This window comes from Crinia signifera, chromosome 2 (assembly GCF_055691185.1).
Source record: "Crinia signifera chromosome 2, ASM5569118v1, whole genome shotgun sequence".
NCBI lineage: Eukaryota > Metazoa > Chordata > Amphibia > Anura > Myobatrachidae > Crinia > Crinia signifera.
The window spans coordinates 278,360,301-278,377,116 of NC_139218.1; the positions used below are offsets into that span (position 1 = coordinate 278,360,301).

Genomic DNA, 16,816 nt, shown 5'->3' on the forward strand with positions numbered 1-16,816 from the left:
AAATGATCCAAACAAAATTAAATGGATCAAGTGTTCTATACAGCTGGATCTCAACACATAGAGATTACCAAATAAATGGAAGTTAGAGCAGTGTGCTAATTGCCAGAACAGCAATGCTGACATTCAGATCCAGGACTGAAAGCCATCACATTCAGATGAATTAGAGAGAAAATACAAGTAAGAATGAGCCAAGGGGCCAAATTCAGAATACACACTAAAGGATATCTTAAAAGATATCACTCAGAAGCCCCTTTCTGATGCATATCTTTTAAAATATCCTCTACAGTGTATGGGGCTTAAGCCAGAAGATGTACAAAAGATACTATATGCTGGTAGAGCTGTTACCGATCCATTTATTTTTTCTTGTACAGTACTTTTTAGTAGTACTGTACATTTCTAATCCATACATTGTCACAGTTATTTAAGAATATGCAGAATAACATGTTTCCCAGACCCTTTTGCATCATGTAACATGAGTCTTGATTTTCTGGAGATTGTCCTCATATGACATTTACAAAATGTATTTCTGAATGCTCTTGACTGAATACTGACAATATTACTGTATGGAATTTATGTGGTTTGACATATGAACTGATGTCCATTGGGAACAAAGCAATATTTCCCATAAGTACTTCAACTGGGATTAAGGTATTCCAGGGTCATTCATTTCACACACAGCCAGCCAACTATAAACGTTTAGGAAGGCCAATTGCACATAGCAAAATGGCCAAGATGAAGCATGCTAAAGGCCAGTGGTGGCTCTTACTTCGTCAGAGCCACAGGCCAGTGGTGGCTCTTACTCCGCCGCTGCTGGTCCCCGCAGTTCCCCCCGCAGCCTCCATCTTCTTGTCCTGATCACCGTCACGGGACCGGTGCATGTGCAGTAGCCTCTTTGGTACTGCGCATGCGCTGGCCCTAGCCTCTATGGGGCTGCTTCGGGAGCAGAACCATAGAATTGTATTGATGGTCCCAGGTCCAGCACGTGCGCAGTATAGTCCACGGTACTGAGCATGCGCAGAACCCATTTTTAGGGGCTGCGCATAGAGAGGCATCCTGGAGGGAACGCCTCCCAATGGGACTGCCTTAAGTGACTGGCAGGTCAGACTTCCAATAGGAAGTCACTGCCAGTCACATTGAAGCTAGTGCAGTCTCCCCCAGTAACCGCCGGGCCCACATTGTGTATATGCGATTCCATTCGCTGCCCGAGATTTGCTGTATCCTTGTGCAGCAGTGACAATCTCCGGATCCAGTCCAGTGTGCAAGGAACCATAATTGTGCCTAGGGGCATTTGCCCCTTGAACTGGTTCCTCCATAGCTTCTTGTGAAGCAGGTAGAGAATGTTGCATTGCTGATTGTGAATTTCACACAATCAGAGCAGCCAGGTAGAAATCTACTAGCCTCCCAGCCTGCAACCAGACAATGAATGACTGTCACCATGTTGATTGGTGGGTGGCTAGAGATGGCTGCTTGGTGTTCGTATGACTGCTAAGAACAGGAAGGCTGCAGCCCTCAGAAGAAGGTAAGTCGCTGCTGGGCCACAAGATGAAATGTCTGCATATCACAGGGGGAGGGGTTTGTGCTACTGCAGAAAGTGCATCTGCTTGGGGGCTGTACCAGCCATAGTCACCCTTCACTTCAGTCTATGGCTTGTTTTGGCTCACAGCTCTCAAACTGGAGAGCTGTGAGCCAAAGAGATGAGGTGCTAGGTGTTTATTAAACCAAATGCATATAACACATCCTCCCAGTGCTGGGGAAGATGACACTGCACTGGGGAGCTGTGGCTACAGCAGGTGGCGGGCAGCGGGGTCCGGGCATCGGCAGCTTGAAGCTTATAGTGCTGTGCTATTTGCTGGGTGGTGGGCTGATTGGCTGAATTCTCTCAGCCAATCAGCATTCGGCCAGTCTTTTCAAATTCAGCAGTGCTTCCCGCCAGCCAGCAAATAGCACTACAGGCTCGCCTCCAGGCAGTGGTGGCTGGAAGCTTGTAGCGCTATTTGCCGGGTGGCAGGAAGTGTTGCTGTTTTTAAAAAGACTGGCTGGATGCTGATTGACTGAATTTTCTCAGCCAATTTGCGTCCAGACAATCTATTCAAAATCAGCAGCGCTTCCCGCCCCTCAAATAGCACATCGTTGCATGCTCTCAGTTGACGCTGCCCGGACCCCGCTATCCAGACCCCACTGCACATAGGTATGTGTTTGTGGGTGGGTGGGGGAGTGCAAATGTTCTGCCCAGGGGCCCCTGCCAATGTTAAGATGGCATTCTTCACTTGGGTTGCTTAGTCAACTTGATCGCCATCAGGGGGCAGATACAGCACAGGGTGTAGTGTATACATGAAGAGTGTCGACATGTACCCAACCCTTTTAACCAAAAGTACATAATATAATATAACAAAATGTTTGTTTTGTTCACAAGATTAACCTATCTACAGTTCCTGCTATCTATAAATTACATTAAAGACATAAGTGCATCATGCATTACTAGAAAAGGAAAGGATTCTAAAGCTTCTGGCAAAGAGCATTATTAGTCTCCAGCAATCCTTGTTGTAAGAATGTATTCCTGAATACGGCCTGCCAGTGTGAGTCTCAGATCTGTAGGTTTTCAGGCTGTCACACAGAATATTCTTGGAAGGAATGTGCTGAGACTAGTCTTACGTTTTTTCTATCCAGGCTAAACAATCTGTCAGATGAGAAGCAGACGAGCACATGGTGGTGGCAAGCTAACGTAAAAGGGCCATTAGAATTAAATACAAGCCAATTTTGATAATTATATAGTTTAATGAAGCAGTAAACTATTGTCAAGAGTACTCAATTACTGCAGTCCCAAATGTCAGTTTAAATAACATTCAAAACTTGTTTGACTTGCACGATAGTAATGAGTGTGTCCATCACACACTGTTAACTATAAGTGTTTACTGCTGTGCATGTACATTACACAGTCTTCCTCATATAATGTATGTACAGTATAAGTTCACATGCACACATTGTATGGTTACAGACTACTCAAGCATTTTACTAATATCCACTGTTCAACTTGTTTCGTATTTTGTGCTGTAAAGGCAAATGTAAAGCACTTTGAGACTTTGAGAAAAGTATTATATTAATAATTATTATTATTATTATTATTATTATATTTCTAATATTATTGTTATTATTATTATTATTATTATTATTATTATTATTATTAGATGCACATATCCAATCTGCATCTAAAAAAAACAACTATGTAAAACTGCTGTTGGCATCATGATAGAGGAAATCCTAATAGGGGTCCCGTAAGTATACTTAACTTCCCCCACACACCCTCTAACCCCCCCCCTGCAGCCGTATCCTAACCCCTAACCTTCCTACCCCGCAGCCTAAACCTAACACCCCCATTTTTAATCCCCCGTTTTAAGGTTCCCACACACACACAGTGCAATACGTGCAGTGTGCATTTTGTACTAGATCGTAATGCATTTAGTTCAAATCGCATGCGATACACTAAAAAAGCGTGTGATTTGCACTAGATCCGATGAGAACTAGTACAAAAAGTACTATCTGCACATACTATTTGTACTATGCAGTATGCAATGCAAGCCATATAGAAACACAATGCGATTTGAACTACATGTAAATGCATTGTGAACTAAAAGGTTCAAAACGCATGTGACATCACGTGTATGGGCACCATACGTGTAATAATGTCCCTTTAATTAGGCACGCAAATGAATTACACAGGTTCTGTGGTTATCTGACTCCAAGTGTGCCTTTCACCTTGTGTTATTCAGCCACCTAACCTGTATAATTCATATATTTATTTGATTAAAGGTGTATTATAGCAACCTCAGAGGAAAATGAGGACATTTGGGGTAAGAAAGATCATAACATTGAAGTAACTAATTTAGTGCAAAATGTTTCCTTGTAATAATGCAATGTAGACACAAAATTGTGTAAGGTATTTCATGTCCCACAGAAATCGGGAGAGTTGGAAGGTATGTATTGTGCGAATGATAGACTCTACTTATTTGGTAATAAGGGCAGATAGAACCTGACTGCGCCTGCAATCTGCACTCAATAACCATGTTACTTTTTTAAAACCCCTAGCGGCGAATCTAATGCACATAGGGCCTGATTCAGACCAGTTAGCTACGCTGCGTATAATCTCAGCCTAGAGGACAATGTAGGCCGAACACCCGGACAAAAAATGATTCGATGGTCACTCACCATCGAATGATTTTTTTCCCCATTCGCAGATAAAGTCAGTCTAGACTGACTTTTATCTTGGCTGGAGATGGCTGAATTTGCGGCAAGTGCAGATGTCATGTGACATCATCTTCCCACCCCAATCAGGCATCGCCACCCCTGCGTTCAGAGGGGAATGCCCAGTGTTTTTATGGGGACATCTGTACAAAGATGCTGTTGTGAAAAGGGTCAAGCAGTAGCAGAAATGTGTCAGAAAAGCAATGGTCATTCCTTGGTGATGAGCGCTGATGCACGCTCCCGCATCATTGTTTCACAGGATGAATAAATGGCTTTCCATAATCTTCTACTTTGGAAAGTTGTTCACTGCATCGCTGGCCATACACGCTGGGCAAAGGAGAGCTGCTTCACATGCCCAGTGGTAGCAGATTCTTCAACCAAGTTTGCTGTGTGTGTGTGTGTGTGTGTGTGTGTGTGTGTGTGTGTGTGTGTGCAACCAATTTTCAGCTGTAAGAAATACTGTAAAATGCTTGTACCTTTGATGGACAGTAGTATCTACTCCATAATAAAATGAGTTAAGACTCATTAGATTTATCATTGGAACTGGCAACAACTAATTATCAAAGTACAGCCCACTGTAAAGTGAATATGTTACCATTTCTAAATTACAATGTTACAAAGTGAACTTTTATGTAGACCTAACTTTCTAAACTATGGGTTGTTAGATGGAAATTAATAGTAAGAGGGCAATTTAGGAACATATCCTCAGGCCTTAGGTGGCAGAAGATGTATAGCATGGCATTCCCAGTGTCAGCATCTTTCAGGTTGTGCAGTCCATGTTTGCAGTGCATGAATTATCCATTAGGGAACTGACAGTGGATTCCCATGGCCTCTGACTTCCACAATTTATTTCAGACAGTCACATTCCTGGAATATATTCAACAAAAGGATCCTTTATATCACAGATCTGAATGTAAAATAAGAGACAACTGTATTTTAACTTGGGTTCAGTAGTTATTCCCTGTTGCTTTATTGTTTTAGTGGTTACTGGTTCCCACAGTATCCAAGCATTTGTTAGCATGGGTCATCTGAACTATGCAACATGTACATTACCTCTGCAGTTGAAAATAAGTGTCCTTGCGGAAAAACTGTAGAACTGGGGACAATTAATTACACAGCTGCAAGTAGTCAACTCTTGTGTCTTAATGCTAGTTTTTGATATAAACCAGAATTTGCAGCATCTAAGGCCATATATGGAAATAGTTGGTTTCTTTTGGTGAATGAATAAATAAATACTAACTTGTCAGTCTCACAAGGAACTAGTTTTTGTGGAATTATGGGATATCTTAAGAACCAGTTTATTTTCTGTTTTGAAAACGTAATTAGTATAGGTTTATATAAGTCTAAATATAGGTTTGGTTTTATAGTCTCTGAAAACGTCACCTGGATGTAAGTTTTCCAAGTCAAAATTAAGGGGTTGTTAAGCATAGTAGGGTACACCCCATAGTGATGTTGGGCCAACTTGCCGTTTTTTAACAACAAATACCTTCCACGTACATTAAGACTCTCCTCTAGCCTCCAAAGTTTCAAGCGTTCCCTGAAAACTCACCTCTTCAGGCAAGCCTATCATATTCCGGAACCCCCACATAACCTCCAGGACAATTCATATCAAATTGCATCTCCACCGGGACTGTCTTGTAATCTGGTGGGACTCACATGCTATGGAATCCTATCCTGATGTATCCCTCCTATTATCCCTATAGATTGTAAGCTTGTGAGCAGGGCCCTCCTACCTCTATGTTGGTTTGTTTCTACCCAGTTTGTTTAATCACTGTTGTTTCCAATTGTAAAGCGAAACAGAATATGCTGCGCTATATAAGAAAGTGTAAATAAAAATAAAAAATAATAGCAAATCGCCTACATCACTCTGCCTGGTGAGACCTGTGTCTGCAGCACTGGCTGCACTACTTAACATCTACATTGCTTCAAAGGAAATGTGAACTTTGTTTACAAAAAATTATACTTTATAGACTCCAGTCCTGGGCCCCCTTTCTGTCTGGGCCTGGTACTGGAGTCCCCGCAGCACCACCACGTGCCTGATGGCTGCCCTGATAGTGTTTATCCAGCGTAAGTAATAGGTATATGCGCAGGCAAATTTAGGGGTCACCTCCCATCACATCACTGCCCCTTAATGTTAGGGGCCTTTGGTCTGCCAAAGCAATACATACCTCACCACAATTTACAGATCATTGCTTCTCCTCCTTCACCACTTCCAAAATGAAAAAAAAGTTTGTAATGACAAAAACAAAAAGAAGGCCTAGGTCTCATCTGGCCCTAAGCCTAACAGGGTTTTCAAGTAAGCATGATGTGTGGGCCCCCTCCAATCTGGGAGCATTGTAGACTCTGACATTATACCAGAGTCTGCTGTGCATGCGCAGATCTCTAGGAACATGGTGCTCAAATCTTCTTCATGGGAAAATCGCTTTTATACATCGCTATTATATGCGAAAGGATATCCATCTGAGTGGGGCCTGGGCATTCCATTTCATTAATTGTAAAACGCAATGGAATCTGCTGCGCTATGTAATCAAATGTTCCCAGTGGCTGCTGTTCTCTGCAGCTGTTGGGCATACACCACCGGCAGAGTTGCTGGAATTAGATTTGTGATAAGCAGTGATTGGGACAAACTGGGGAGGAACCTAGGATACAGAGGGCCAAGTAGGTCCCTCTGAGATTGGTGGCTGCTGGATGATTATTTTCTGGTGTCCACTCAGTGAATGTTTCTGGCTGGTCTCATGCAACTATATCAGGGCAAGCCTAGCATGGTCACATCTGATGTTACCACGCCAGGCAGCAGGAAAGTGGTTAGGTGGGGTAAACAATATCCAATTACCAGACCAATCAACCAATAATTGGCTTAAAATACTTCTGCAACAGTCAGATCAAGAGGCCAAGATGTGATGTGCTGCACACACTGAGGAGGTCATTCTGGTTTGATTGCTCCCCTGCACGTTTGCACAGGGGAGCAATGTTTTTCTACTGTGCATGCACATAAGTATTTATGCGCATGTGCAGGCTCCGTTAGTAAACAGACATGGCGACTTGTATAGTAACCAGCACGTTTGCATGGAGCAGTGCTGGCCTGGGGCATGGGGTGGTGGGCACAGGTCACAGGCGTTCCCATGGTAATTCTGGCATAACACAGGTGCAGGCAGCTGATGTCACCGGATGTAAGCTTCCCGCACAAGGGTGCCGCAAATATGAGTCATCAGTTGATTGGGAGCGCTTTAGAAATCATTCGATGAAGAATGAATAATGTGAATGCATATGTTCCTCTAATTGATGACGTAATAGAAAATCAAATGATATCATTGGTAAAACAGAGTCTTTACTAGCATGCCCAAGGAACTTGTTTTGTGCATAATATCTTTATTTGTTTAATAACCAAGAAAAACTAAATGATTAATAAATTACAGGAAGTGTAAGAAACCAAAGCAGACAATGTATAATAAGAAACTTTTTTTATGTGAAGAATACTATCTGAAACTTTTCTGTATCATTGTACATTTTTCTTTACCGTCATTTATTTGCAGAAAACTCCAGGAGGCGTAAGCAAGCTTTATTTTTAGGAGGGAGTTTTTGTTTAATGTCATAAAGCTATGCACCGGCATTATCCCATTTATAGCAGTACAGTAGTAGTGAACACTATATATGGCAATACATTAGCACATTATGAATGTCTTGGTATCTGTGGCATTTGTACAGGCAGCAGGCACAAGTCAGAGCTGAAATCTTAACCTTGAAAAAAAAAACACAGTTTGTCATTAAGGAAGAAGCCATAACATGCTGTAACTGCAGGCAACTGAGAGCTGACCTCAGTTTTTCTTCATCCTTCTATATACAATACAGCAGTTACCTAGGTACTTATGTATTATCTGGACTCCCATGTTAAATGCACCCCATTTTTTCATACCCCTACTATCCAACTACGCATGGAGTTGATTTTATATAGTGTGGCGAGCGCAGCGAGCCACCGTGCCTGAAGCGTGGCGAGCACAGCGAGCCCCGCGAGGGGACACGGTCTCATAAGAAAAACGGGAGCCCAGATATTACAAAGTACCGTTACCTATTATTGTTTATATAAGATGAACAAGAATTTATACATGTTGTAAAACTGCTAATGAATGGGGCATGAGGGCTGGCAATATCATTAGTATAGAGTAATTATTTAGTTTGAAATAGGGCCGGCAGGATCTGGGGGGGAGGGGGGGAGTGTGGCACTACTGAGTCATCCTATCAAAAAATTAAGGATGGTCTGCACATGGTGACCACAAGATATCATCTCCACCATTTCACTTTTGGTGGCAGTGTGGGGTTTAGGGGGGCAGAGTGGATTGAAGTTTTGCCTAGGGTGCAGAGAAGCCTTAAGGCCCCATACACTATCCGATTTTGGGCCGATTCCACACGATTTCGGCACTTGGGCCGATGAATCGCGTTATTTTGTCCCAAAATCGCATGTGTGTGACATTTGATCCGATCCGATGCGTGGTCCTGTGCGCATCGGGACTTATCACACGTAAAAAATGTCACATCAAGCACCAAATTGTATGCAAGCCTCCCGGGGAGCTGCCAGGCGGCTCACAGGAGAATTGGGTTCGACTTAATGTATGGGGGCCCTTACACCAGCCCTGGATTAGAGGTGTTACCTTAAAAGCCAGACTTACTGCTGTCTCTATGGCAACATTCTATCTCGCATCATTTTCATGTCATCACTGAAGCATCTTACAAGGCATTGCTCTGTAAAAAGACCAAAAGGAATGTTGGGCCCAATACAGCCACTTATTGGTGCCTGCCGTAGACTGCTCATGCAGCACTGGAAAAACAAAAAAAAACAGTGATTTGTATGTTGACAAGGGCCTATGATCATACTTATCCCACAAGGTGCCAATACAGATAAGTATGACCATATGGAACAATAGGAAGCAATTCGTGTACATGGTTACTTTCTGACACCAATCTGATGTACACTGGGTACCATGAAACAGAAATAACCTGGAGACTATATTTTATTTTGTTAATACTTTAGACTGTGGCACCACTACTGTATATACTAGGGGCCAAATTATCTTCCAGACACCGGTCAGTGAATTGTAACTGAGATCTAGGAGTAGTTATACTGCAGCTCCAATATTCTCCATTTAAATGATGGATAATTTTGATTTGACAGTACTTATCACTGGTCATTGCAATTTAGTAAGTATTGCTAAGTGTAGGGGTTCAGTGTAGGGGTTCTTGCTCTCCCTGATGGCCTGTATCACATTTTATGGATGTTAGGAAACCCCCTGCATGTTTGCATAAGACTGCTAGAGCCACACAAGAGGTCTTCTAGGCTATAAAAGCTGCTCCTGTTCCCATAGAACTAGGGAAGCCAATTCCGGGGCATTTTTTCAATCCCGGGATCCGGAATTGAAAAATGCTAAATCGTGCGATTCCCGGGATTGGCTTCCCTAAAAAAAATGCCCCGAATGTTTATTTACATGGAGCCCGGCGGGTGGCTGGGCATGGTGATGTTGCCAATTGCCGGGTGGGGTCGTCAGATGGGCAGGCGTGGAGCTGGGAGGGGTCTCCGGGAGCAGGGAGCCAGGTGGGTAGGCAACCCGCCTACCCACCCGGCTTCCTGCTCCCGGAGACCCCTCCCAGCTCCCCGCACGCCCTTCTGGCACTTGGGCCGATAAATCGCGTTATTTTGTCCCAAAATCGCATGTGTGTGACATTTGTTCCCATGCGCATCGGGACTTATCACACGTAAAAAATGTCACATCAAGTGCCAAAATGTATGTGAGCCTCCCGGGGGGCTGCCAGGTGGCTCACAGGAGAGCCAGCCAGCATGTCCAGGACAGGAGCAGGCAGGATGCCGGGTGGGGGAGAGAGTTCTCCGTGAGCCGGGTGGGTAGGCGGGGTCTCCGGGAGCCAGCCAGCATGTTCAGGACACTTCTTAGGCTGTCTGTGCGGCCTGCGCAGCGTGACCTATGACCTCATCATGCTGCGCAGGGCCACACTGCCGGGTACAGGGGAAGCGATGCTCAGACACTGCCCGGCATTAGACTGCGCATGCGCAGTCTAATCCCGAAATCCCGGGATTGGATACACCAGTTCCGGGATTGAAATCACGGTGTTTTGGAGGCCAAATCCCGGGATCCCGCCGATCCCGGGATTGGCCACCCTACGTAGAACGTTATGCGTTCACCAGTACTTGAGATGCCACCAGGTCTTACACTCTAAGCAGTAACACTTATGCAAATGAAGGTGATTACTTGGAAGTATTCTGGAGTAGGAAACAAAACTGGAATATGAAGTTCAGGATTAGGTACGAACTCAGAATACAGCAGAACAGCAGATGCACAATACAGTGGTAGATGGTACTGTTCGGGTGACCACACTTGTTAAAAAGATACTTGAACATATGGAAGGCAAACGGAAGATACAGGAAAGGGTTAGACTTGATATTAGACTGGCAGAATATCTCACAGTCAAGCAGTGTATCTAAGGGATAAGCACTATGTACAGATTCCTGGATGGCTACCAGCAAGGTATACGGAAACACAAACTATAACCAGCAAGGAGTTTCTTCCCAGATTACAATATAACAGAAACCCTAACAAACCACAGGCCAGCAAGAGGAGGCAGAGCATTAATGATCAAAAGGAATGCAGCTGCACATCTGAACAGTAAAAGTGAAATGTATTACGCAGACGTATCTGTAGTGGGGTTCTGGTTTGCAGAAAGATGGTGGCACACGAACTACAGTAGTAAGCACTGTCTTTTTATTTATAATCAGAGTTAAGGCGCAGCTTAGCAAGTATAAAGTGCTGACACACCTCACAGCAGGCACATACCAAAAGGTACATGGAGGAATTAGAATTCCCAACTGTATTCAAACAATGACCTGAATACTAGTAAGGCCAAATGATACATGCCCATGGTTGGCATAACAATAATGCCAACAGAACAGCTACAATGTTCCCATCTGCAACTTGTAAAAGATATTCCTGCATTATGCATACATGTACAGTACACATGCTGGTGGCATGGGCATGCATGTATTTTAGTAATTGATGAATACATTATTATTGAATCCACTTGATATTTTACTATTACACTTATTTTTCTTATTTTTTGAATGATTTTTGTTTATCACATTGTGACAGAGTCCACGTAATATCACAGCACTGGGCCAAACAAATGGTCTTGAATGGTCCACAAAGAATATCTGCAGCTGTCTTTCACAGGCCAATGAAAACAGAACCACTGTTCAAAAATTCTAAATTGTATCACAGTGATTTTTATTGGATGAAATCCAGGACCTTTTTCCAACCTCTGCTTCTGGTTTTAATTATTCCTTCATTGCTTCAAGTAACTCAACTCAATTTTTCATAACACATAAATAATGATATGTTTGGGAGGGTTTTTTTTTTTTTGTAAATATATATACTTCCTTATTGTTTTATATTCATGTCCTTAGAAAAATCTATAAATATATATTGAAAGTCTTGAAAAAAATAACCCTGAATTATAATTGGAGCACAGCTAATCTGCATGTCATAATAACTGTAACATATAACTTTAATTCCAAAACATTCATAAGAATACAATAGTCAAACAAACTTTAATTGTAATATTTTCTCAAGGGACCCTACTGCTTCTGTTGCATTGATGAAACATCTTACAGGGCTTTTCCCAATATCACATGATGTCATTTTGCTTGGCTTAAAGAGGAAAGCATTGATTCTAATGAAAAACACAGTGGGTGAAATTTAATGACATGCGATTTTTAAGCATGTATAAAAATCGCACAAAATCGCACTTTTTAAAATCGCGTTATTGGGCCGATTTTCGCATATTTAATGAGATGCAAAATAGCGCAATAAAGTGCGATTTTGTGCGATTTTTAAGTCCTGAAAATGTGCGATTTTCAGTCATGAAAATCGGCACATTTTCAGTAATGAGCGGTGTGTTGAAAAAAAAACGAAAAAAAAAACGGCGTGCGGTCCCCCCTCCTAAGCATAACCAGCCCCGGGCTCAAAAAGCTGGTGCTGGTATCATAAAATCAGAGGGACAAACAAATAGGGGTTCCCTTGATTTAATGAAACCAGCACCAGGCTCAAGGTCCAGCGCTGGTTCCCAAAATACGGGGGACAAAATGACTAGGGTCCCCCGTATTTTAAGAACCAGCACCAGACCCAACCAGCCAGCAGGGTAATGCCACAGGTAATGCCTCCAGGACTTACCAGCCCATGCTGAAAGTCCGGGGCTGTCCCCGATGCCCCTGGGCGGTGGGCATCGGGTTGATGAAAAGTGTAAAAAAAAAAGAATAAAAACTATTGTCTTATACTGTAGAACTATGAGTCCCAGCAAGCCTACCCCGCATGCTGGGACTTGGAGAACCACAAGTCCCAGCATGCGGGGCATTAAAGGGCCCGCTGGCACTTTTAGTTCCACAGTACAAAAAATAGTTAAATAAAACACACACTGACACCCAGAAAAATAAAAGTTTAATACATCCACAGCCCACACATACTGATACTTACCTACCTTGAGCCCGTAGGTCGGTCCCTGGATCCTGGGTCCGGGGGTCCTGGGCTGAAGAGTCCGGTTCCGGGGCCTTGGTCCTGGTTCTGGGGCTGGTCCGGGGTCCTGGGCTCCAGGGCTGATGTCTCCGGGGTCCAGGATCCGAAGTAATCCAAAAGGGGTACCTGAGGAAGGAAATCCTACTCACCTGGTCCCCGGCAACGACCCCGGCATCTTCTCCGGCAGACGCGCTGCTCCCGGCTGGTACCCGCTCACGGACTGGAGAGGCGCAGAGATGTTCATCTTCCGCGCCTCTCCTCCGGATGATTCCATTGGCCGCCTAGCGGCCAATCAGGAGCCGAGAAAGTCGAGCCCGGGGCTGGTTATGCTCAGGAGGGGGGGGGGGGGGGGCTGGTTATGCTCAGGAGGGGGACTGCACGCCGTTTTTTTTTTTTTTTAACTATTTTTTTACAACAGAACCATGCACAGATCTCAATGATCTGTGCATGTTTCTGACAAAATCGGCAGTCAGAACCTGGTCTATTTTTTTTTGCGATTTTTAGTAACCTTTACTAAAAATCGCAACCCATTAAATATGCGAGTTCTATTCTTTTTAATGGGAAAACATCTGGATGCGATTTTTAGTCTAACTAAAAATCGCACCTTTAAAAAATGCGAATTTTTCCGAAAATCGCAACATATAAAATATGCTATTTTCGGAAAATGTCCGAAAACGGCAGTTTTTGCGAAAAAAATCGCAAAAATAAAAAAAACGCACCCTATTAAATTTTGCCCAGTGTCTTAAAGAGTTGCATAATAGGGCCAGGGTTATCCCCATGCATGACCCCATGCATGATGCATACCCAGTGTGACTTAAGTTTTCCCTGTGCTCGCACTGGCAAAAAACCTGTACCTTCACAGGAAAGGACGTGGCCTTGTGGGCTGGGACATGGCCTCTTGGCTCAACCCCCATTTTCACTCTGAACATCTTTGAAAAGCTCTCTGGAGATTGATTGGCTGCACTGCCAACTCCTTCACTGTTACAGAAGATGAGTACTGCACTTATGTTAATGTGCAGCATACAGCTCTGGTCACTGAGGAGAAGTTGGCACTTTGGTTTCAGATGGTGATGACCGGGAGTGGCCCGCACCCCTTCAATTCCCTAGTGATGTGACTTCTATTCATTATTAGGGACCATTCATAATTCAGTATCCAACTCACTGCAGGTTGCAGCAGTGTATACTCACCTAACAGAGCAATTGTGTATTGGGACATACCACTGTAACTTTAACCATTTGTACGTAGGGTGTAAGTTTACACTGCTGGGCAGAAGTTAAGGCCCCCATCCACTAGTCTGATTTGGCCACTTTTCACCTGATTCCGATGGTCGTGCCAAGCCAATCAGAGTCGGAGATCAAACCTGCTTGCAGGTCGACCTCCTACGCAGACAGCCTCCGAGTGGTGAAGAATGGGATTGCATGCAAAATATCGTATGCAAAAGGACCATACGCAACATATCACATGTGATTCAAGGTTCTGAGCAGCTCAAGGGGGATTGGCTGTGACTTCTCTCCTCAGATGAATCACAATTATGAGTGGGGGCCTTTACACTTCAGGCCAGCAGTTCACGCATCAGAGGTGGTCGAACAAAGTCAGATCCCTCTTTGTACACTAGAGCTCCTTCTAAAAGGATGTAATGGGCCCCGGGAGCTAGCAGCAACTGAATATTAGTGCCCACTGGGAATTTGTTAAATACAGGAGGGCAGGTATGTCATACTTGAGTATGGTGGGGCAGGCTTGGGTTGTAGCTATGTTGCCACCAGGGCTGATATAGGCAGGTGTAAAGACCTGAGTGATCTTGATAAATGTAATGTTATGATAAGTGTTTGCTAGGGAAACCTTGGATTGGCTTTTAATGTGAATATTAATTTGACACATACCATAACTAATTAGACACCAGTCTTGGATAAGTACATCCTTTCATGGCAATGGCACTCGCTGACGGAATTAGCCTCTTTCAGCAGGACCGTATATAGATTGTTTGAAGAGTTTAACTTGTTGTGTTGTCTTCCAAATTCACCAGATATTGTGGTACTATGTGTCGGAAAACAAACCAAATCGTCTCCACCTCAAAATTTACAGGAGGTAAAGGATCTTCTGGTAAAGTCCTAATATAGGTAGCACAGGAGAACAATAGCGGTGTTGTATAATCCATGCATCGTTGGGTCATAGCTTTATTAGCGGCACACAATTCTGTAGCATATTAGGAATGTGGTCATAATGTTTTGGCTCATCAGCATACTGTACTTTCTAATAACTGACAGAAGGCTCAGCCAACATTGTCTAACATGGGTATTTCAGGCAATGCAGCGCTTACTGTTATAGAAGTTGCCATTTTGGCAGTCAGGATGCCAGCAGACACAAGACCGGTGCCGGAATCCTGACACCACTCTGAGTCCTGATGCCAGAATCCCGACAGATGAACATAAGTATAAGGGGGAGCTAAGTGTTACGCTGCAAGAGGGAAGGTTAGCGGTAGGATTTGGGAGCGAGGTTCGCCTGCGGGAGGGGAAAGGGTTAGGCTGTGGGGACAAAGGGTTCTAGGTAAGGGTAAGGCTTACTTTCCTCATAAAGAACTGTTGGTATTCTCACTGTTGGGATGCCGTTGTTGGTTTTCTGAGTGTTGGCATCCTCAATGCTGTGATCCAGTATTAAACCCAATGTTTTCATTTATTATTAAAATGGAAATAGATTTACTGACACTTTATAAGCTGTCTATAAAATGTAAATAAAAATAGGGCAAGGATATATTAGGGTTGCATAGTATTTGAAACAATTCATTCTTACCGTACCTGCCTACTAGACTTTACATGGCAAACTACATTATTACAAATGTCATAGAGAAAACAAAAACTATAAGCAGGTACTCCAAAGGAAAAATGCTAGCGCTAAATGGCAGTGTCTAGTGTGTTTGTCATGTTATGCTGGTATTAGTCACACAGTGTTACTATAGTATTATTATGATATTTTATGTACTATGAAACAGGATATGATGCACCAACAATATTTTCCAAATGCTTGGATATTGATACCCAGAACCATGTCCAAACTGGCCTGCTACAATTAGAGAAAATATCGTATTGTGTAGGAGTGTTTATTCTCTCTGTTACCAGATCAGATTAATGGATATGCCAGAAACAGATTTTCCACAGTAACATCAAAATAAGTTATTTAGCAGGAAGGAACATGGGATGGATAGAACATTTCTAAATTATCTGGTGTATTCGCATGAGTTTGTGTGACATGAATAGCCTTTTGTGGCAAACATTAATGAGGGTGGACAGGAATGGTGTGGGAGTCATTTTAATTCTGTGGCTACAATGTATGTTAACACTTTCACTAACCGAAATGCAGTGCATAATGTTTCTCATACGTATTATTGGGAAAAATAACATTTATTTTACTAATTTTTTTTAACATTTTCTTAACATTTTATGTTGGTTCTCCTTCCATTGATTGCCATAACAGATCTGAAGAGTAATAGGGTATGGTTCATAGGGTCAACAGTCAATAGGTCGACCACTTTTGCACAATGGCCATGGGTCGACACATGAAAAATGTCAACATGCCTTAGGCCGACAGGCCGACCCAAACAATAGTTTGACATTTAACAAGACGACATGAAAAAACTCGACAAAAGTTGTTCACAGGTTTTTGGTGTCTATGTCGACATCCATCGACATGGACAAGTGTACCGTGTTTGCTCACCATGCTTCGTGCACGATGCCTCGCTGTGCTTGGCACACTATTATACTCTAACTCTGAGTCCACTAGGATAGTAAAGTATGAAAAAACACCTGTTTTCGAAAAGAATGTGAAAAACTCCTGTTGAACTTTTTTTATGTCAACCTTTCCCATTTCGAACTATTGCATGTGTCGACCTTTTTCATGTGTAGACCTATGGCCTGTCAACCAATAAAGGTTGACCTATTGACTGTCAAACTTTTTATTGTTGACCTGCTGACCACAGCCTGTTTATTTATTTAGTTATTAACAGTTATTTATATAG

At 43.0% G+C, this 16,816-nt stretch overlaps 1 protein-coding gene across 1 annotated transcript in view; it reads left to right on the forward strand.

Moving 5' to 3' along the window:
• The window catches only part of COL4A2 (collagen type IV alpha 2 chain), a 189,559-nt gene that overhangs the window by 54,627 nt on the left and 118,116 nt on the right, over positions 1–16,816 (forward strand). The gene's annotated exons all lie outside the window — the stretch shown is intronic.